This window comes from Durio zibethinus, chromosome 27 (assembly GCF_047325235.1).
Source record: "Durio zibethinus cultivar Kanyao isolate XHJ-2024 chromosome 27, ASM4732523v1, whole genome shotgun sequence".
Classification (NCBI taxonomy): domain Eukaryota; kingdom Viridiplantae; phylum Streptophyta; class Magnoliopsida; order Malvales; family Malvaceae; genus Durio; species Durio zibethinus.
In genome coordinates this window covers 51432-76031 of record NC_143188.1, presented here as the reverse complement: position 1 = coordinate 76031, position 24600 = coordinate 51432, and positions in this window count along the sequence as shown.

Sequence of the window (24600 nt, the reverse complement as noted above, 5' to 3'; positions counted from 1 at the left end):
AAAACAATTGTTATATGACTAAACAAAAGGTAATAATGATTCGAAATAGATAATTATTGAGATGGCCATAATTATTTGAACTAATTGGTAAACAAATTCACTTTTTAAATCACTTATTAAATTTTGAAATATTAATAAATTAGTATTATTTTATTTCAAATAAACTTGTATGAATTGAAACAATTGTTTTATGACAAAATAAAAAAGTTATAATGATTTTAAATAGATAATTATTCAACTAGTTGTAACTATTTGAATTTGTTCGTTAAACAAATTTATTTTTTTAAACTCTTGTTAATTAAGTTTTGAAATATTAAGAAACTACTATTATTTTGTTTTGGATAGGCTTTTATGAACTAAAACAATTGCGAATGTTAAACATATTTATTTTTTCAAATCTTTTACTTATTAATTTTTTGAATGTTAATAAATTTGGATTATTTTATTTTGAATAAGCTTATAAGATATGAAACAAATATTTTGTGACTAAAGAAAAGATCAAATGATCCAAAACAGATAATTATTCTAATGGTTTTAACTCTTTGAACTGGTTCGATAAGCACATTTATTTTTTAAATCTCTAATCACATTTATTTTTTAAATCTCTTATTAATTTTTGAAATATTATTAAATTAGATTTATTTTTAACTGAATAAGCTTCTATGATTAGAAACAACTGTTTTATAATAAAACAAAAATCTTAATGATTTGAGATTGATAATTGTTCAAATATTCATAACTATTTGAATTGGTTTGATAAACAAATTTATTTTTTAAATCTCTTATTAATTTTTTAAATATTAATAAATTAGTATTATTTATTTCAAATAAGCTTGTATGATCAAAAATAATTTTTTTATGATAAAACAAAAAATCATAACGATTTGAAATATATAATCATTCAAATGGCCATAATTATATTAACTGCTTCAGTAAACATATTTATTTTTTAAAATTTCTTACTTATTAATTTCAAAAATATTAATAAACTAGTATTATTTTATTCCATCTAAGCTTGTATTAACTGAAATAATTGTTTTATGACAAATCAAAAGGTTATAACGATTTTGAATAGACAGTTGTTCAAATAGTAATAACTATTTAAAATTGTTTGATAATCAAATTTATTTTTTAAAATTTGTTTCTTATTAATTTTTTGAATGCTAATAAATTAGTATTAAGTTATTCTGAATAAGCTTATTAATTTTTTGAATGTTAATAAAATAGTACTATTTTAAACAAAAATAATTATTTTATGACAAAATAAAATGTCATAGCGATTTGAAATAGATAATAGTTCGAATGGACATAACTATTTGAACTTGTTCAGTGAACATATTTATTTTTTAAATCTCCAACTTATTAATTTTTAGAATATTAATAAATTAGTATTATTTTATTTCAAATAAACTTGTATGAATAGAAATAGTTGTTTTACAACAAGACAAAAAATCATAATGATTTAAAATAAACAACTATTCAAATAGTCATAGTTATTTAAATTCATTCAGTAAACAGATTTATTATTTCAATCTTCTATTTATTAATTTTTGAAATTTTAAAAAATTCGTATTATTTTATTTTGAATAAGCTTTTATGAATAGAAACAATTAGTTTATGACAAAACAAAAGATCATAACGATTTGAAGTGGATAATTGTTAAAATAATTATAACTATTTGAATGTGTTTAGAAAATAGATTTATTTTTAAAATTTTTACTTCTTAATTTTTGTAATATTAATCAATTTATATTATTTTATTCAAAATAAGCTTGCAAGAACAAAACCAATTATTTTATGACAAAACAAAGGGTCATAATGTTTTGAAATAGATGATTATTCATATAGTCATAACTATTTTAACATATTTGGTAAAAAGATTAATTTTTAATTCTCTTACTCATTAATTTTCAAATATCAATAAATTAGTGTTATTTTATTTCAAAAAAGCTTATTTGAACTAAAGCAATTGTTTTATTACAAAACTAAAGGTCAAATGAGTTGAAATAGTTAATTATTCAAATAATCATGACTATTTCAACTTATTAGGTAAATATATTTATTTTTAAATCTTTTACCTATTAATTGTCAAAATATTAATAAATTAATATTATTTTAATTTGAATAACTTTGTATGAACAAAAACAATTGTTTTATTACAAAACAAAAAGTCATAGCAATTTGAAATAAATAATTATTCAAATATTCATAACGATTTGAACTTATTCAATAAACAATTTTTTTTTATGTCTTATACTTACTAATTGGCCTAATATTAATAAATTTATATTATTTTATTTGAAATAAGCTTGTTCGATAACCAAAATTTTTTTAAATCTCATAATTATTAATTTTCAAAATATTAATAAAATAGTTTTATTTTATTTTTAATAAACTTATAAGAACTTAAACAATTCCTTTATGATAAAACAAAAAGGTCATAATGATTTGAAATAGATAAATATTCAAATAGTCATAACTATTTAATCTAGTTCGACAAACATATTTATTTTTAAAACTTTTTATTTATTAATTGTCAAAATATTAATAAATTAGTATTATTTTCATCCGAATAAGCTTATATGAATAAAAACAATTATTTTATAATAGGACAAAAAGTCATAACAGTTTGAAATAAATAATTTGTCAAATAGTCATAACTATTTAAACTAGTTTGATAAATAGATTTATTTTTTAAATATTTTATTAATTTTTGAAATATTAATAGATTAGTAGTACTTTATTTCAAATAAACTTATATGAATAAAAACATTTATTTTATGACCAAAAAAGGTCATAATGATTTGAAATAGATAATCGTTCAAATAATCATAATTATTTAAACTAGTTAGGTAAACAAAAATATATTTTTTAAATCTCTTATTAATTTTTGAAATACTAATAAATTCATTTTATTTTATTTCAAATAAGCTAGTATGAATTGAAAAATTATTTTATGACAAAACAAAAGGTCATAACATTTTGAAATGGATAATTGTTTATATAGTCTTAAATATTTAGATTGGTTCGGTAAACAAATTTATTTTTAATTCTTTTAATTATTAATTATTGAAATATTAATAGATTAGTATTATTTTATTTTGAATAAGCTTATATGAATAGAAATAATTGTTTTGTGATAGAACACAAGGTTATAACAATTTGAAGTATATAATTGTTCAAATGGTCATAACTATTTAAACTGGTTCAGTAAATCGATTTATTTTTTAAACTCTTACTTGTTAATTTTTGAAAAATTAATAAATTAGTATTATTTTATTCTAAATAAGCTTAAATGATAAAAAAAAACATTTGTTATATGACCAAACAAAATGTAATAACGATTTGAAATAGATAATTGTTCAAATGGCCATAATTATTTGAAATAATTTAGCAAACAAATTCACTTTTTAAATCACTTATTAATTTTTGGAATATTAATAAATTTGTATTATTTTATTTTGAATAAGCTTGTATTAATTAAAACAATTATTTTATGACAAAACAAAATGTCATAATGATTTTAAATAGACAATTGTTCAAATAGTAATAACTATCTGAACTTGTTTAATAAATAGATTTATTTTTTTAAATATCTTTTTTATTAATTTTTTAAATATTAACAAATTAGTATTAATTTATTTCAAATAAACATGTATGAACTAAAACAATTGTTTTATGACTAAACAAAAGATAAGAATGATTTCAAATGGATAATTGTTTTAATAGTCTTAACCATATGAACTGATTCAAAAACCAAATTTATTTTTTAAATCTCTTACTTATTAGTTTTTGAAATATTATTAAATTTGTATTATTTTAATATGAATAAGCTTGTACAAACAAAAAAATTATTTTAAGACAAAACAAAAAGGTCATAACGATTTGAAATAGATAATCATTCATATAGTTTTAACTATTTGAACTCATTCAGCAATTAGATTTATTTCTTAATTTTCTTCATTATTAAATTTTGGAATATTATTAAATTGGTATTATTTTATTTCAAATAAAATAGTATGAACAGAAACAATAGTTTGATGACAAAACAAAAGGTTATAACAATTTGAAATAGATAATTATTCAAATAATGAAAACTATTTGAAATTATTTAGTAAACAGATTTACTTTTTAAATCTCTTACTAATTAATTTTCTAAATATAAATAATTAGCATTATTTTATTTCAAACAAACTTATATAAACAAAAATAATTATTTTATGACAAAACAAAAAGTAATAAGGATTTGAAATATATATTTTTCAAATAGTTATAATTATTAGAATTGGTTCAGAAAATAGAATTATTTTTTAAATCTTTTACCTATAAAATTTTGAAATATTAACAAATTAGTTTTATTTTATTCTAAATAAACTTGTATGAACTAAAATAGTACAATTGAAATACATAATTATTCATGTTGTCTTAATGTTTGAACTGGTTCAGGAAATGAATTTATTTTTTAAATCTCTTAGTTATGAATTTTCAAAATATTATTAAATTAGTATTATTTTATTTCAAATAAACTTGTATGAATGTAAAAAATTGATTTATGATAGAATAAAAGCTTAAACAAATTAAAATAGATAATTATTCAAATAGTCATAACTATTTAAACTAGTTTGGTAAACATATTTATTATTTAAATCTCTTACTAATTCTTGAAATATTACTAAATTAGTGTTATTTTATTTCAATAAGCTTGTATGTTGAGAAACAATTGTTTTATGACAAAATGAAAGGTAATAATGATTTGAAATATATAATTATTCAAATGGCTATAATTATTTGAACTGATTTGGTAAATTGATTTATATTTTTAAATCTCTTGCTTATTAATTTTTGAAATATTAATAAAATAGTATTATTTTATTTTGGATAAGCTTTTATGAACTGAAACAATTATTTTATGACAAAACAAAAGTTTATAATGATTTTAAATAGATAATTGTTCAAATAATCATAACTATTTGAACTTGTTCAGTAGACAGATTTATTTTTTTAAATCTCTTGCTTATTAATTTTTTGAATGGTAGAAAATTAGTATTATTTTATTCTAAATAAGCTTGTATGAACTGAAACAATTATTTTATGACAAAATAAAATCTTAGAATGATTTGAAATAGATAATTATTCTAATAGTCTTAACCATTTGAACTAATTTGGCAAACACATTATTTTTTAAATCTCTTACTAATTTTTGAAATATTATTAAATTAGTATTATTTTTATCCGAATAAGCTTGTATGATCAGAAACAATTTTTTTATGATAAAACAAAGATCATAGCAATTTGAGATTGATATTTGTTCTAATGGTCTCAACCATTTGAATTGGTTTGAAAACTAGTTTTAATTATTAAATCTCTTGCTTAATAATTTTTGAAATGTTAATAAAGTAATATTATTTTATTTTGGATAAGTTTTTATGAACTAAAACAATTGTTTTATTACAAAACAAAATGTCATAATGATTTTAAATAGATAATTATTTAAATAGTCAGGCCTATTTGAGCTTGTTGGGTAAACATATTTATTTTTTTAAATCTCTTGCTTACTAATTTTTTGAAAGTTAATAAATTAGTATTATTTTATTTCGAATAAGCTTGTATGAACAAAACTAATTGTTTTATGACTACACAAAAGGTTAGAACGATTTGAAATAGATAATTGTTCTAATAATCTTAACTATTTGAAATGGTTCGGCAAAATACATTTATTTTTTATTATTAAATTAGTATTATCTTAAGTCAAATAAACTAATATGAAAAGAAACAATTGTTCTATGACAAAATAAATATCATAACGATTTGAGATCGATAATTATTCAAATAGTCATAATTATTTGAACTAGTTCAGTAAATAGCTTTAGTTTTTAAATCTCTTATTAATTTTCAAAATATTAATAAATCAATATTATTTAATTCTGAATAATTCTATATGAACAAAAACAATTGTTTTATTACAAAAAAAAAGGTCATAATGATTTGAAATAGATAATTATTCAAATGGACATGACTATTTGAACTTGTTTGGCAAACAAATTCATTTTTTAAATCTCTTACCTATTAATTTTTAGAATATTAATAAATTAGTATTTTTTATTCTGAATAAATTTGTACGAATAAAAACAATAGTTTGATCACAGAACAAAAGATCATAATTATTTGAAATAAATAATTATTTAAACAATCATAACTATTAGAGCTTGCTAGGTAAATAGATTTATTTTTTAAATCATTAACTTATTAATTTTTGAAATATTAATAAGTTTGTATGAACAAAAACAATTGTTTTATGACAAAACAAAAGGTCAAAACAATTTGAAATAGATAATTGTTCAAATAGTCATAACTATTTGAACTTGTTCGGTAAATAGATTCATTTTTTAAATCTCTTACTTATTAATTTTTAGAATATTAATAAATTAGTATTATTTTATTTCAAATAAGCCTATATGAACTAATACAATTGTTTTATTACAAAACAAAGGGTCATAACAATTTAAAATAGATAACTATTCAAATAGTTATGACTATTTGGACTTGTTTGATAAACGTATTTATTGTTAAAATATTTTACTTATTATTTGTAAAAATATTAATAAATTAATATTATTTAAATCTGAATAAGCTTGTATGAATAAAAACAATTATTTTATGACAAAATAAAAAGTCATAACAATTTTAAAATAAATAATTGTTCAAATAGTCACAACTTTTTGAACTTATTCGGTAAACAAATTTAATTTTTAAATCTTTTACTTTTTAATTATTTGAATATTAATAAATTTGAGTTATTTTATTTGAAATAAGCTTGTCTAAATAGAAAAAATTATTTTATAACAAAACAAAAGGTTATAGCAATTTGAAAATGATAATTGTTCAAATAGTCATAAATATTTGAACTTGTTCAGTAAACAAATTCTCTTTTTTAAATCTCTAACTTATTAATTTTTGGTATATTAATAAGTTAGAATTATATTTTTTTGAATAAGGTTGAACAAATAGAAACAATTTATTTGTGATAAAACAAAAGGTCATAATGATTTGAAATAGATAATTCTTCAAATAGTCAGAACAAACAAATTTATTTTTTAAATCTGTTGCTTATTAATTGTTAGAATATTAATAAATTAGCATTACTTTATTCTAAATAAGACTATATGAACATAAACAATTGTTTTATGATAAAACGAATGGTCATAACAATTTGAAATAAATAATTATTCAAATAGTTTAAGTAATCAAACTGGCTTAGTAAATAGATTTATTTTTTAATTCTCTTACTCATTAATTTTTAAAATATTAATAAATTAATATTATTTTATTATGAACAAACTTATTTGAACAAAAACATTTGTTTTACAATAGAACAAAAGGTTATAACAATTTGAAATATATAATTGTTCAAATAGTCATAACTATTTGAATTGGTTCGATAAACTGATTTATTTTTTAATTCTCTTACTTATTAATTTTTGAAATATTAATAAATTAGTATTATTTTATTCCGAATAGGCTTTTATGATGAAAAACAATTGTTTTATGACAAAACAAAAGTTAATAATGATTTGAAATAGATAATTGCTCAAATAGTCATAATTATTTGAAATGATTTGATAAATGGATTTATGTTTTAAATCTCTAACTTAACAATTTTTATAATATTAATAAAGTAATATTATTTTATTTCAGATAAGCTTTTATGAACTGAAAGAATTGTTTTTTGATAAAATAAAGGGTTATAATGATTTTAAATAGATAATTATTCAAATAGTCAAAACTATTTGAATTTGTTTGGTAAACAGATTTTTTTTTAATTTCTTACTTATTAATTTTTTGAATGTTGATACATTAGTATTCTTTTATTTCAAATAAGTATGTATGAGCTAAAGCAATTATTTTATGACTAAAAAAAATGTCAAAAAGATTTGAAATAGATAATTATTCTAATAATCTTAACTATTTGAACTGGTTTGACAAAAACATTTATTTTTTGAATCCTTACTTATTAATGTGGTTAGCTTTGAATTGATCCTTATTTTAAAATGACAAAACATTAAGCTAAATAAGCTTGATTAAGATTTTGAAAAAGATTTATTTAGTACATGTTCTTAAGTTTTATATTTTGGTACTAAATAAATAATATGATTTTCAAAGTTTAAACAAACCTTTCTTGGTTTCATATTTCTCAAACCAAATCTATCTTTAAAGATTATTTATTTGAGCTTAAATGAAAGTCAAATTGTTGTTTTTAAAGTGAATTTATTCATTTTGGACTTAATACAATTTTAATAATATTGGTTTTGAGAAATAGATTAACTTAAGAAAGTTGTTTTACAAGAACAAAGCTTTCCAACATTGAAATTATTTTATTTTTCTGTATTAATTCACATAGTTTTAATATTTGAATTTTATATGGTTGGAAAGCTCCTTAAGTCTACTTTTTAATGGATAAAACAAAATCAAAATCCAAATTTGCTAAGAAAAGATTTTAAATTTTTACTAAACACTTTGTAGTTATCTAAAAACTGCACAAAGGGTAGTTTTGCAAATTTACTATAATTCGTACACAATGAATTAGGAGATGAATTTTGATACAAATACCTTTAAGTCTAGTTTCTAAATTTTCAAACGGTTTGTGATTTGAATCTGTATAACTCAAGATATGATCAAATTAGTGAGTAGAGTGCAAAATAGGATACAACAGAGTAGTTTGACTAGATTGATCCCCTGGGTTACAATATCGTTCCTCTAGCTGACCCAATCAATTGGGAACCAAAACCAATCGATCCCTTCTGCTGTAACGGTCAAAAATTGAGTGAAATTCAAGAACTAATCGATCCTCTATCAATACCAATCAATCCGTTCATCCCAAACAAGCTCCAACGACTAGTTTCAAAGGAAGAAAACATGGTTTTTCATTTCCCAAGCATTCCTAATGGCTATTTCCTCAATTGGATATTCCAACACACCAAGAAGGTTGATGAAGCAAGAGAGCGAGTGCTAACAAGTTATATTTTCATTTTCTCTTAGAATCAATAATTTTTAGAGCTTAAATTCAATATCCTTTGTATTTCTTGGATCCAAAATATTGTTGTGTTTCATTCATCATTTTCTTTGTACTTCATTAGGTAAACACTCAACCTTGAGAGGTGTTTTAGTTTGCAAAATTATTTTGGCTATCTTGTAAGTAAAAGGTGAGGTATCCTCTTGATATTATAAAGGTAGAGGTTGCTATCTAAGCCTTGAGAAAAAGATAGAGATTTAGCACAAGATAGGTTTGTATCTTGTAAGAGTTTTTCTTCAATAGTGGATTGAAGCCTTGGTGTGGACAACCAAGAAAAGAAGATGTAGGTACCTTGTGGTAAAGGACCGAACCTCTATAAATCATTGGTTTGATTTCTCTATCCCTATCTCCTTACAATTTATTATTGTTTATATTTGATTTTAGGTTCATTAATTGTTATTTTTTGCATTATATTTTCATCAAAAGTGCTTATTGTTTTAATTTTCATTAAATTATATTGAAATCATTTGTTTGGAAAGAATTTGGAGATATCCAATTCACCCCCTCTTGGATCACCATCTCACTTAAAAAGCTAGTAATTGGTATCAGAGCTTTGGTCTCTTTTTATAGGTTTAACCACCTTGAGTAAAGATCCTATGGCTTAATTTTTGGTTTCAAGATGGTAAGGAAGTCCTTGAAGCTCCTATGTTCGACAAATTTGAATTTTATGAATAGAGAAGGAGGATGAAGATGTTCATAATGGTCCAAGATTTTGGAGCATGGAATGTGATGGAAAAAGGTCTTAATACTCCTTCCAAAGGTGAAAAATATATGAAGCAAATAATAGATAATGCAATGGCCAAGTGCATTCTCTATAGAGCTTTAGATGAACTTCAAGTTGGTATCAAAATGTTCCACCTCAAATGAGATATGGAGAAAGTTGGATGAGCTACTGAAAGCAAGTTTCCAACCAACATCCATTATGTCTCATGGCTATTAAGGAACCAAAGGTAACCTCTAACTATTGTGATTCAAACTCTTATACTTTTGATAAGTTACAAGATGCTTGCAATGATTTAGTTATTGAGTTTGAAAATATGCATTTGAAACATAAGAAAATTTGTTCAGAATTGAATGTTGAAAATGATCTTTTGATGAATGCAAAAAATATTTTAGAAAAAGAAAATGAAAAGTTGAAAATAAATTTAGAAACTTCTCTAAGTAGAAATGAATTTTTAGAAAAAAAAATTTTGATTTGAAAAAAAAATTTGATGATTTGATGAATGAAAAACAAAATCTTTTAAAGAATTCATTTAGTACTAAAATGATTAAATGTAATTTTTATAATTTTCATGGTCATACTATACATATTTATCCCATAAAGAGAAAAGTTCCATTTAGAATTAGGTAAGTACAAGTTCCAAAAAGAATAAGAGACTTGGTGACTAACTTTCAAGGACCCAAAGCAATTTAGGTACCAAAAATCAAATGAAAAATGTCTCTTATAGGTGTGCTAGGGTAAGGAGCTACAATGTGAGATTGAAGATTGAATACTCTAAACACACAATAGAGATGTGTAACCTCTAAACTTTTATTTAAAGAGAATTTGAATTCGGTTACCTATTTTTGATGAAATTTGAATGCTTGATTGATTATGTAAAATTTGATTGACATTGATTACAAGACATATGTTGTATAATCTTGAGAAAATGTGAGCTTGAATTGAATATGCATTTATTTTGCTCTTAAATATGTTTGAGATGCTTCTTGAAATTGTTTGTGGTGTTAAATAAAACTTTTTTAAATGGTTTGGAGAGCTTTAAATATGTGTTTAAACATATTTGCACTTCTTAATAGCTATTTTAAAGGAAATATGGGGATTAAGAGTTGACTTTTTTATTTCCTTGTTTCTAATGCCAAATGACCACTTGAACAACTTTGTTTTGTCATTTGAAACTTGTTGGAATGGTTCAAGTTGGTTAAAAAATGAGCTTGAATAGTTTTGAGATTTATTAAGGTATATTTCAAGCAAAAATGAATTTTAAAGTGCAAAATCAAAATCCTAGACATATTAAGCTTTGAACGATTTATCCTATGGTATTTTGCATAAATATACTTGTTTAAATGATTTTAGCATGATGGAAATGATTTTTGTGATTTTTATGCATATTCGTTTGTAATTGTTGAACATGCTTATATGACCATATTGTTTAAAATTGCTTAATTTGTTTATAAGGCTTGGACCTTGTGAATTCTTTAAACTTGATTGTTTTAGACATAATTGTTTGAACTCTTGATTTGTGATTTTAGAAATTGATGATCATCTTGTGGTTAAATCATAAATATTGATGTTTGATTGTTCATCTTTTAATTTTTTTTTAAATAATCTTGAAATATGCTTTAATTCTTTATGCTTATGAATTCAAGATTTATTTATTCTCTTGTGCTGATGAATTGATGAACTTTATGTGCTTAAAAGATATATATTGATTTTTTGTTCATTTATGTTTTTGGTCACGATATGTGCTCATATGATGATTGATTCAATTTGACCTTAATACTTGTGGTTTAATATGCTTGAATTGTTTATCTCTTGATTGTGAAAGATATTTTGTGAAATATACTTATTTTTGTGCTTAAATGTTTTATTGATTTTGTGAAACATTTTGGATCTTTGTGCTCAATTGATATATCTGTTGATTTGTGATTTTGAATATGATGAACTACTTGTTTGTAAATGAAATATGTTGTTAGTTCATCTATTTGTTCTTGTCAAGTGTATGCTTATGTGATAAATATTATTTATCTTTACTTGACATGCTTGCAACATGAGTTAAGTAAATGAATTTCTTATGATGCTTATTTTTAGCTTAAGTCATTGTTGATTATGGCCTATAATTTGTGTAGACATATTTATGCTTTTGTGCAAAAATTTTCTTAAATATGTTTTTGATGATAAGTATGTCTTTCTTGAGTCTTTAGTTTTCATATGGCCTAAAATTTATTTTGACATATTTGTTAGTGATTTATTGAATATATATGAATATTGAATATGTCTATTTTGTGTTTATGAATAATCTAAAAGGTTTGATTTTTGCACATTGCATGAGAACTTTTGCTTTAGTGCCATTCTTGTGCTATTTGATGTTTAAATTGATATATGGCCTCTAGCTTAAGTATATGTCTCCCTTGCAATTGGCAACTTATGCTTAGTGAATAAATTTTCTTTTGCCTATAATGACTTAGAATTTAGAATTGCTTTCTAACAATTGCTATAATTTTTATCAATTGATTTTCTTAATGCTTCTAATGAAAATCCTCTATCAAGAAATTTTTCTAAGTCTATGCTAGGAGAACTTGAAATGAGCATGAATGAGCCTACATTTTTGGAATTTCAAGTATTGCAAGCAAAGCATGTCATACTCATCAATCAAGCCCAAGTACATAAAAGACTAGCTCAAATGATGTGGAATGGAGGATTCAAAAGCTTACTTAACTACAATGAGCACAATAACATAGCTTGATAAGGATAGAGATAATTGTATTGAATCTATGCTATGTGCCTATGATTTATAATGTTTAATGCATGATTTCATAAATGCTTGGTTTGATATGTGCAAAAATGAGATATTATGTTTGAATTTGTGATCACTTTGCACAAATTAATCACCAAGGCACTTGGTAGATATTGTTCTAATGTTTTTGAAAGCTTGGATTGATTAACTCACCTTCATTGATATTCATTCCTAGTTCTTGATTGCTTTGATTAATAGTTTTCATTGCATGAATATTTGTTTAAGATGAATCTTTAAACATGGCTATGAGTTGGATATGTTGATTTCTTGATGTTTAAATTGATTTGACTTATAGATTATGAATTATAAATTTGAAATTTATATACATGCTCATTGAGATGGCAAGTACCAAATTGTGCCTAAATGCTTACATATTTTTTAAGTAGGTATATTGCTTATATATTTTGCATATGCTTGTATGATTTTGATTGAAATATATGATTGAATACTTGCATATGTTTGAGTTAAGTACATTGCTATGCATTGAAATAATTTAGATTATATTTGAATGATTAGGTTTTCATTACTTCTTTGATATAGCATATGTGCTCATCATGTTTGGAAAATCATGTTTATATAATCTTTATTAGTACATGATGATTGAACCTCATTGCTCATTACTACTTATGATTTATTATATACATATGAGCTTTTGGTTCTTGTTTGGATAGGATAGCTTATGAAAGATTACTATTATTATTTATGCATGCATTCAATGAATCTTTCATATGCTTGAAGTATGTTTATTCTATGAAAGTTGTTGAACAAAATTGCTAACAATTGGTAACAATTGATATCAAAATTGCTAAAGATTTTTTTAACTTTCATAGATGCTTATTTATGTGCCTATCCTTGATGTAGCTTGCACCTCTCATGTAAAATTGTGTGTGCCTTATATTGATTAATCCTTATTTTGAAATTGAGGAGAAATCTTAGAATACAATTTTGTTTGATTTGTTTTGTGATAACAATTGGTATGCTTTATCATAATATATCTTTAACAATTGGTATCTATAACAATTGGTATGAGCTTGTATGCATGTGCTTGAATTTATGCTTAATTGCTATTGATGTTTTAGGTTCCAAGAAACATCTTATGATAACATGATTTATGAGTAGATTGCATATCATTCATTATCCTTTGCTCATAAATTTCATATAGTAAATTTGCTGACTTGTGCTAAAATGCTAAATTTGGATACACTTATACTTTTGTGCTTGAATAAATGTATGTGAACTTCATTGTGCATATTACACTTGATTACATGCATTCAAAATACTCTTAATATTATTGCTATCAAGCATTTTGTCTTATGCCTTGAATTTATCTCTCTTTCTTTTAAAATGACAAAATGGTGGAGAGAGTTTAGAGATATTTCTTCTTGTATGCTTATTGCAATTGATATAGGAGTTTAAACATTTGGTATAAAGAGCATAACAAAAGGGAAGAAAAATGTTTCATGAATATATTTGTTAATGATGCCTCTTTGTGTTTATTTACCCATTAATATGCTCATGCCTTTTTGCTGTGACAAAAAGGGGGAGAAATATCATATGGACAAATTTGCTTGTGCTTGACATGCATATGTTTGATTGTGCTTATTTGATATATTTGACTAATATATGTTTGTTGAATTGTGTTGGATTAAGAAGCATAAAATTGAGGGGGAGTTTTTCAAAATGTTTTTCAAAATCTTAAATTTTCAAAGAAAGTTTTCATCAAGCAAATTTATTTTTAAGTTTTGTCATATCAAAAAAGGGGAGATTGTTAGCCTTGAATTGATCCTTATTTTAAAATGACAAAACATTAAGCTAAATGAGCTTGATCAAGATTTTGAAAAAAATTTATTCAGTACATTTCTTAAGTTTTATATTTTGGTACTAAATAAATAATATGATTTTCAAAGTTTAAACAAACCTTTCTTGGTTTCATATTTCTCAAAACAAATTTATCTTTAAAGATTATTTACTTGAGCTTAAATGAAATTCAAATTGTTGTTTTTAATGTGAATTTATTCATTTTGGACTTAATACAATTTTAATAATATTGGTTTTGAGAAATAGATTAACTTAAGAAAGTTGTTTTATAAGAACAAAGCTTTCCAACATTGAAATTGTTTTATTTTTCTGTATTAATTAACATAGTTTTAATATTTGAATTTTATATGGTTAGAAAGCTCTTTGAGTCTACTTTCTAGTGGATTAAACAAAATCAAAATCCAAATTTTCTAAGAAAAGATTTTGAATTTTTACTAATCACTCTGTAGTTGTCTAAAAACTGCACAAGGGATAGATTTGAAAATTCACTATAATTTGTACACAAAGAATTAGGTGATGAATTTTATATGGATAGAAAATCCTTTAAGTCTAGTTTCTAAATCTAGAAATGCTTTGTGATTTCGTTTTGTATAACTTAATATATGATCAAATTAGTGAGTAGAGTGCAAAATAGGACACAACAAAGCAGCTTGACTGGATTGATCCCCTGGGTTATAGGATCAATCCCCTAGCTGACCCAATCAATCGGGTACCAAAACCAATCAATCTACTTTGCTGTAACGGTCAAAAATTGAGTGAAATTCAAGAACCAATTGGTCCCTTCGTCCCAAACAAGCTCCAAATGCTAGTTTCAAAGGAAAAAAAACACGGTTTTTCATTTCCCAAGCATTCCCAATGTCTATTTCCTCAATTTCTCTATAAATTGGGCATTCCAACACACCAAGAAGGTTGATGAAGCAAGAAAGCAAATGCTAACAAGTTATATTTTCATTTTCTCTTAGAATCAAGAGTTTTTAGAGCTTAAATTCAATATCCTCTGTATTTCTTGGATCCAAAATATTGTTGTGTTTCATTCGTTATTTTCTTTGTACTTCATTAGGTAAACACTCAACCTTGAGAGGTATTTTAGTTTGCAAAAATTATTTTGGTTATCTTGTAAACAAAAGGTAAGGTATCCTCTTGATATTATAAGGGTAAAGGTTGCTATCTAAGCCTTGAGAAAAAGATAGAGATTTAGTATAAGATAGGTTTGTATCTTGTAAGAGTTTTTCTTCAATAGTGGATTGAAGCCTTGGTGTGGACAACTAAGAAGAGAGGATGTAGGTGCTTTGTGGTGAAAGACCGAACCTTTATAAAGAATTGTGTTTGATTTCTCTATCCCTATCTCCTTATAATTTATTGTTGTTTATATTTGATTTTAGGTTCATTAATTGTTATTGTTTGCATTATATTTTCATCAAAAGTGCTTGTTGTTTTAATTTTCATTCAGTTATATTGAAATCATTTGTTTGGGAAGAATTTGGATAAATCCAATTCATCCCCTCTTGGATTACCATCTCACCTAAAAGGCTAACAAATTTTAGAATATTATTAATTTAGCAATATCTTACTCTGAATAAGCTTGTTGAACAAAAATAAACGTTTTAGGACAAAACAAAGATCATAACGATTGAAGATAGATAATTGTTCAAATAGTCAGAAATATTTGAATCGGTTCGGTAAAGAGATTTAGTTTTTAAATCTCTTATTAATTTTTGAAATAGCAATAAATTAGTATCATTGTATTTTGAATAATTTTGTATGAATAGAAACAATTGGTTTTGGAACATTAATTTTTAAATCAATTTTTTAAAAAAATTTTTATTTATTAATTTTTGGATCATTAATAAATTTATATTGTTTTATTTGAAATAAACTTGAATGAATAGAACCAATTGTTTTATGACAAAACAAAAGGTTTAATGTTTTTAAATAGATAATTATCAAGATAGTCATAACTATTTGAATTTGTTCGATAAACAGATTTATTTTTTTAATTCTCTTACTTTTTAATTTTTGAAATATTAATAAATTAGTATTATTTTAATCCAAATAAGCTCGTATAAGCAGAAACAATTTTTTGTATGATAAAACAAAAAAGTCATAAGAATTTGAAATAAATAATTATTCAAATAGTCATAACGATTTGAATTTGTTCGGTAAATAGATTTATTTTTAAATCTTATACTAATTTATTATCTTAATATTAATAAATTTGTATTATTTTATTTGAAATAAGCTTGTATGAATAGAAAAAATCATTTTATGACAAACCAAAAGGTTATGGCGATTCCAAATCGATAATTGTTCAAATGGTCATAATTATTTAAACTTGTTTGGTAAATATATTCATTTTTAAAATCTTTTAATTATTAATTTTCAAAGTATTAATAATACAGTATTATATAATTATTTAAACTTGTTTGGTAAATAGATTCATTTTTAAAATCTCTTAATTATTAATTTTTGGAATATTAATAACATAGTATTATTTTATTTCGAATAACCTTATATGAACTGAAATAATTTTTTTATGACAAAACAAAAGGTCATAATGATTTGAAATTGATAATTATTCAAATAGTTGTGACTATTTGATTTAGTTTGGTAAACATATTTATTTTTTAAATTTTTTACTTACTAATTGTCAAAATATTAATAAATTAGTATTATATTAATATGAATAAGCATGTATGAACTGAAACTATTATTTTATAACAAATAAAAAAGTCATAACATTTTGAAATAAATAATTGTTTAAATATTTATAACTATTTGAATTGGTTTTATAAACATATTTATTTTTTAAATATCTTATTAATTTATGAAATATTAATTGATTAGTATTATTTTATTTCGAACAAACTTATATGAACTAAAGCATTTGTTTTATGACAAAACAAAAGGTCATACCGATTTGAAATAGATAATTGTTCAAATAGTCATAATTATTTAAACTGGTTCAGTAAACATAATTATTTTTTAAACCTCTTACTGATTATTTTTTGAAATATTAATAAATTTGTTTTATTTTATTTCAAATAAGTTAGTAAGAATTGAAAAAATTGTTTTACGATAAAACAAAAGGTCAAAACGATTTGAAATAAAGAATTGTTCATATAGCCTTAACTATTTGAACTAGTTTGGCAAATAAAATTGCTTTTTAAATCTCTTAGTTATTAATTTTTAGAATATTATTACATTAGTATTATTTTATTATATACAAGCTTATATGAACAAAAATAATTGTTTTATGTCAGAACAAAAGGTTATAACAATTTGAAATATATAATTTTTCAAATAGTTATAACTATTTAAACTGGTTCAATATATAGATTTATTGTTTTAAATCTCCTATTTATTAATTTTTGAAATATTAATAAATTAGTATTATTTTATTTCAAATAGGCTTGTATAATGAAAAACAATTGTTTTATGACAGAACAAAAGTTAATAACTATTTGAAATAGATAATTGTTCAAATGGCCATAATTATTTGAACTGATTTGATAAACTAATTTATGTTTTAAATCTCTAACTTATCAATTTTCATGATACTAATAAAGTAATTTTTATTTTACTTCGAACAAGTTTTTATGAATTGAAACAATTATTTAATGATAAAATTAAAGGTCATAACAATTTTAAATAAACAATTGGTCAAATAGTCAAACAAATTTTTTTTAATTTCTTACTTATTAATTTTTTGAATGTTAATAAATTAGTATTATTTTATTTCAAATAAGCATGTATGAGCTAAAGCAATTATTTTGTGACTAAACAAAAGGTCAAAACCATTTGAAATAGGTAATTGTTCTAATAGTCTTAACTATTTGAGTTGGTTTGGCAAACATATTTATTTTTTAAATCCTTACTTATTAATGTTTAGAATATTATTAATTTAGCAATATTTTACTTCGAATAAGCTTGTATGAACATAAATAAATGTTTTAGGAAGAACAATGATCATAATGATTTAAGATAGATAATTGTTCAAATAGTCATAAATATTTGAACTAGTTCGGTAATGAGATTTAATTTTTAAATATTATTTTATTCTAAATAATTTTGTATAAATAGAAACAATTGTTTTACGACAAAACAAAATGTCATAACAATTTGAAATAGATAATAGTTCAAATAGACATTACTATTTAAACTTGTTCGGTAAACAGATTAGTTTTTTTAAATCTTTAACTTATTAATTTTTAGAATATTAATAAATTAGTATTATTTTATTCTAAATAAACTTGTATAAATAGAAATAATTATTTTATGACAAAACAAAGATTATAACGATTTGAAATAAATAACTGTTCAAATAGTCATAATTATTTGAACACGCTCGATAAATAGATTTATTTTTAAAATCTCTTACTTATTAATTTTGAATATTAATAAATTAGTATTATTTTATTTCAAATAAGGTTTTTTTGAACAGAAACAAATGGTCATAACAATTTAAAATAGATAATAGTTCAAATAGGTATGACTATTTGAACGTGTTCAAAAAATTGATTTGTTTTGAAAATTTTCACTTATTAATTTTTGGAACATTAATAAATTTATATTATTTTATTTGAAATAAGCTTGCATGAATAGAACCAATTGTTTTATGACAAAACAAAAGGTCATAATGTTTTAAAACAAAAGGACATAATGTTTTGAAACAAAAGGTCATAATGCTTTGAAATAGATAATCGTTTAGATAGTCATAACTACTTGAACTGGTTTGATAAACAGATTTAATTTTTTAATTCTCTTACACTTTAATTTTTGAAATATTAATAAATTAGTATTATTTTATTTATGTTGATACAAGCTTATTTGAAATAAAATAATGAAATACAAGCTTATGTTCATAAATCAGTATTTGAACAATTATCTATCTCAAATCATTATGATCATTGTTTTGTCTTAAAACATTTGTTTATGTTCATACAAGCGTATTCAGAATAAAATAATGAAATACAAGCTTATGTTTATAAAACCTTATTTGGAATAAAATAATACTAATTTATTAATATTCAAAGTTAATAAGTAAAATATTTTAAAAATAAATCTGTTTACCAAGTGTGTTCAAATAATTATGACTATTTGAACAATTATTTATTTCAAATCGTTATACTCCTTTATATTTTATTAATTTTGAATATTAATAAATTAATATTATTTTATTTCGAATAAGGTTTTATGAACATAAGCTTGTATTTTATTTATGAATATTAATAAATTAGTATTATTTTATTTATGTTCATACCAGCTTATTTGGAATAAAGTAATAAAATACAAGTTTATGTTCATAAAACTTTATTCGAAATAAAATAATACTAATTTATTAATATTCAAAATTAATAAGTAAAAGATTTTAAAAATAAATCTGTTTATCGAGCGTGTTCAAATAATTATGATTATTTAAACAATTATCTATTTCAAATCATTACAATCCTTTGTATTTTATTAATTTTGAATATTAATAAATTAGTATTATTTTATTTCGAATAAGATTTTATGAACATAAGCTTGTATTTTATTATTTTGTTCCGAATAAGCTTGCATGAACATAAATAAATGTTTTAGGACAAAATAATGATCATAATGATTTAAGATAGATAATTGTTCAAATAGTCATTACTATTTGAACTAGTTCGGTAATGAGATTTAGTTTTAAAATATCTTATTAATTTTTGAAATTGTAATAAATTAGTATTATTTTATTCTAAAAAATTTTGTATGAATAGAAACAATTGTTTTACGACAAAACAAAATGTCATAACAATTTGAAATAGATAATAGTTCAAATAGATATGACTATTTGCACTTGTTCGGTAAACAGATTAATTTTTTAAAATCTTTAACTTATTAATTTTTAGAATATTAATAAATTAGTATTATTTTATTCCAAATAAACTTGTATAAATAGAAACAATTATTTTATGATAAAACAAAGGATTATAATGTTTTGAAATAAATAATTGTTTAAATAGTCATAATTATTTGAACATACTTGGTAAACAGATTTTTTTAAAAAATATTTTACTTATTAATTTTGAATATTAATAAATTAGTATTATTTTATTTCAAATAAGCTTAGATGAATTGAAACAATTTTTTTATTACAAAACAAAAGGTCACAATGATTTGAAGTAAATAATTATTCAAATAGTCATGATTATTTGAACTTGTTGGGTAAACATGTTTTTGAAAAATCTTTTACTTATTAAATGTCAAAATATTAATAAATTAATATTATTTTAATTTGAATAAGCTTGTATGGATAGAAACAATTGTTTTATGACAAAACAAAAAAGTCATAAGAATTTGAAATAAGTAATTGTTCAAATAGTCATAATGATTTGAACTTATTCGATAAACAAATTTATTTTTTAAATCTTTTACTTATTAATTGTCCTAATATTAATAAATTTGTATTATGTTATTCAAAATGAGCTTGTATGAACAGAAAAAATCATTTTATGACAAACCAAAAGGTTATAGCGATTCCAAATCGATAATTGCTCAAACGGTCATAATTATTTAAACTTGTTTGGTAAATAGATTCATTTTTAAATTTCTTAACTATTAATTTTTGGAATAATAATAACATAGTATTATTTTATTTCAAATAACCTTATATGAAGTGAAATAATTTTTTTATGACAAAACAAAAAGTCATAATGATTTAAAATAGATAATTATTCAAATAGTCATGACTATTTGATCTAGTTTAGTAAACATATTTATTTTTTAAATTTTTTACTTATTAGTTGTCAAAATATTAATAAATTAGTATCATATTAATCTAAATAAGCTTGTATGAACAGAAAACTATTGTTTTATAACATATAAAAAAGTCATAACAATTTGAAATAAATAATTGTCGCAATATTCATAACTATTTGAATTGGTCTAATAAATAGATTTATTTTTTAAATCTCTTATTAATTTTTTAAATATGAATAGTTTAGTATTATTTTATTTTGAATGAACTTATATGAACAAAAACATTTGTTTTACGACACAACAAAAAGTCATAACAATTTGAAATAGATAATTGTTTGAATAGTCATAATTATTTGAATTGGTTCGGCAAACATAATTATTTTTTACATCTCTTACTAATTAATTTTTGAGATATTAATAAATTTGTTTTATTTTATTTCAAATAAGTTAGTAAAAACTGAAAAAATCATTTTATGAAAAAACAAAAGGTCATAATGATTTGAAATAAAGAATTGTTTATATAGCCTTAACTATTTGAATTGGTTCAGTAAATAAATTTATTTTTTAAATCTTTTAGTTATTAAGTTTTAGAATATTATTGCATTAGAATTATTTTATTCCCAATAAGCTTATATGAACAAAATTAATTGTTTTATGATAAAACAAAAAGTTATAATAATTTGAAATATATAAATGTTCAAATAGTCATAACTATTTAAACTGGTTCGATAAAATGATTTATTTTTTAAATCTCCTACTTATTAATTTTTTAAATATTAATAAATTTATTTTATTTTATTTCGAATAGGCTTGTATGATGAAAAATGATTGTTTTATGATAAAACAAAAGTTCATAACGATTTGGAATATATAATTGTTCAAATGGCCATAATTATTTGAACTGATTCGATAAATTGATTTATGTTTTAAATCTCTAGCTTATCAATTTTTATAATATTAATAAAGTTGTATTACTTTATTTTGGATAAGCTTTTATGAATTGAAACAATTGTTTTATGATAAAATATAAGGTCATAACAATTTTAAATAGATAAGTGTTTAAATAGTCAAAAATATTTGAACTTGTTCGGCAAATAGATTTTTTTCTAATTAATATTATTTTATTTTGAATAAGTATGTATGAGTTGAAGCAATTATTTTATGACTAAACAAAAAGGTCAAAATGATTTGAAATAGATAATTATTCTAATAGTCTTAATTATTTGAACTGGTTTGGCAAACACATTTATTTTTTAAATTCTTACTTATTAATGTTGAGAATAGTATTAATTTAGTAATATTTTACACCGAATAAGCTTGTTGAATAGAAATAAATGTTTTAAGACAAAACAAATATCATAATGATTGGAGATAGATAATTGTTCAAATAGTCATAACTATTTGAACTGGTTCGGTAAAAAGATTTAGTTTTTAAATCTCTTATTAATTTTTGAAGTAGTAATAAATTAGTATTATTTTATTCTGAATAATTTTATATTAATAGAAACAATTGGTTTTGGAACATTAATTTTTAAAATTTTTACTTATTTCTTTTTGGATCATTAATAAATCTATATTATTTTATTTGAAATAAGCTTGAATGAATAAAACCAATTGTTTTATGACAAAACAAATGGTTTAATGTTTTGAAAGAGATAATTATTAAGAAAGTCATAACTATTTGAATTTGTTCGATAAATAGATTTATTTTTTTAATTCTCTTACTCTTTAATTTTTGGTATATTATTAAATTAGTATTATTTTATTTCAAATAAGCTCACACGAGTTGAAACAATTGTTTTATTACAAAACAAAAGGTTAAAATGATTTGAAGTAGATAATTATTCAAATAGTCATGACTATTTGAATTTGTTTGATAAACATTTTTTAAAATCTTTTACTTATTAATTGTTGAAATATTAATAGATTAATATTATTTTAATCTGAATAAGATCGTATGGATGGAAACAATTGTTTTATAACAAAAAAAAAGTCATAAGAATTTTAAATAAATAATTATTCAAATAAGCATAACAATTTGAATTTGTTCAGTAAACATATTTATTTTTTTTAAATCTTTTGCTTATTAACTGTCTTAATATTAATAAATTTGTATTATTTTATTCGAAATGAGCTTATATAAACAAATAAAATCATTAAAAGACAAACCAAAAGGTTATAGCAATTCCAAATCAATAATTGTTCAAATGGCCATAATTATTCAAACTTTTTTGGTAAATAGATTCATTTTCTCTTAATTATTAATTTTTAGAATATTAATAAAATAGTATTATTTTATTTCAAAAAACCTTATATGAACTAAAATAATTTTTTTATGACAAAACAAAAGGTCATAATGATTTGAAATAGATAATTATTGAAATAGTCATGACTATTTGATTTAGTTTGGTAAACATATTTATTTTTAAAATTTTTTACTTATTAATTGTCAAAATGTTAATAAATTAGTATTATTTTAATCCAAATAAGCTTGTATGAATAGAAACAATTGTTTAATAATAGAACAAAAAGTCATAACAATTTGAAATAAATAATTGCTCAAATAGTCATAATTATTTTAACTAGTTTGATAAATAGATTTATTTTTTAAATCACTTATTAATTTTTGAAATATTAATAGATTAGTATTACTTTATTCCGAATAAACTTATATGAACAAAAACATTTCTTTTATGGCAAAACAAAAAGTAATAATGTTTTGAAATATATAATTGTTCAAATAGTCATAATTATTTGAATTGTTTATGTAAATAGAATTATTTTTTAAATCTTTTATTAATTTTTGAAATATTAATAAATTTATTCTATTTTATTCTAAATAAGTTAGTATGAATTGAGAAAATTCTTTTATGACATGACAAAAGGTCATAACGATTTGAATTAGATAATTGTTCATATAGTCTTAACTATTTGAACTAGTTTAGCAAACAAATTTATTTTTTAAATCTTTTAGTTATTAATTTTTGTAATATTATTAGACTAGTATTGTTTTATTTTGAATAAGCTTGCATGAACAGAAATAATTGTTTTATGACATAACAAAAGGTTATAATGATTTGAAGTATAGAATTGTTCAAATAGTCATAACTATTTGAACTGGTTCAGTAAACAGATTCACTTTTTAAATCTCTTACTTATTAATTTTTGAAAGATTAATAAATTATTATTATTTTATTTCAAATAAGCTTGTATGATCACAAACAATTGTTATCTGACCAACAAAAGGTAACAACGATTTGAAATAGATAATTGTTGAAATGACCATAATTATTTGAACTAATTTGGCAAATCGATTCACTTTTTAAATCACTTAATTTTTGGAATATTAATAAATTAGAATTATTTTATTTCGAATAAGTTTGTATAAACGGAAACAATTATTTTATGACAACCAAAGGTCATAACAATTTTAAATAGACAATTGTTCAAATAGTCATAACTATCTGAATTTGT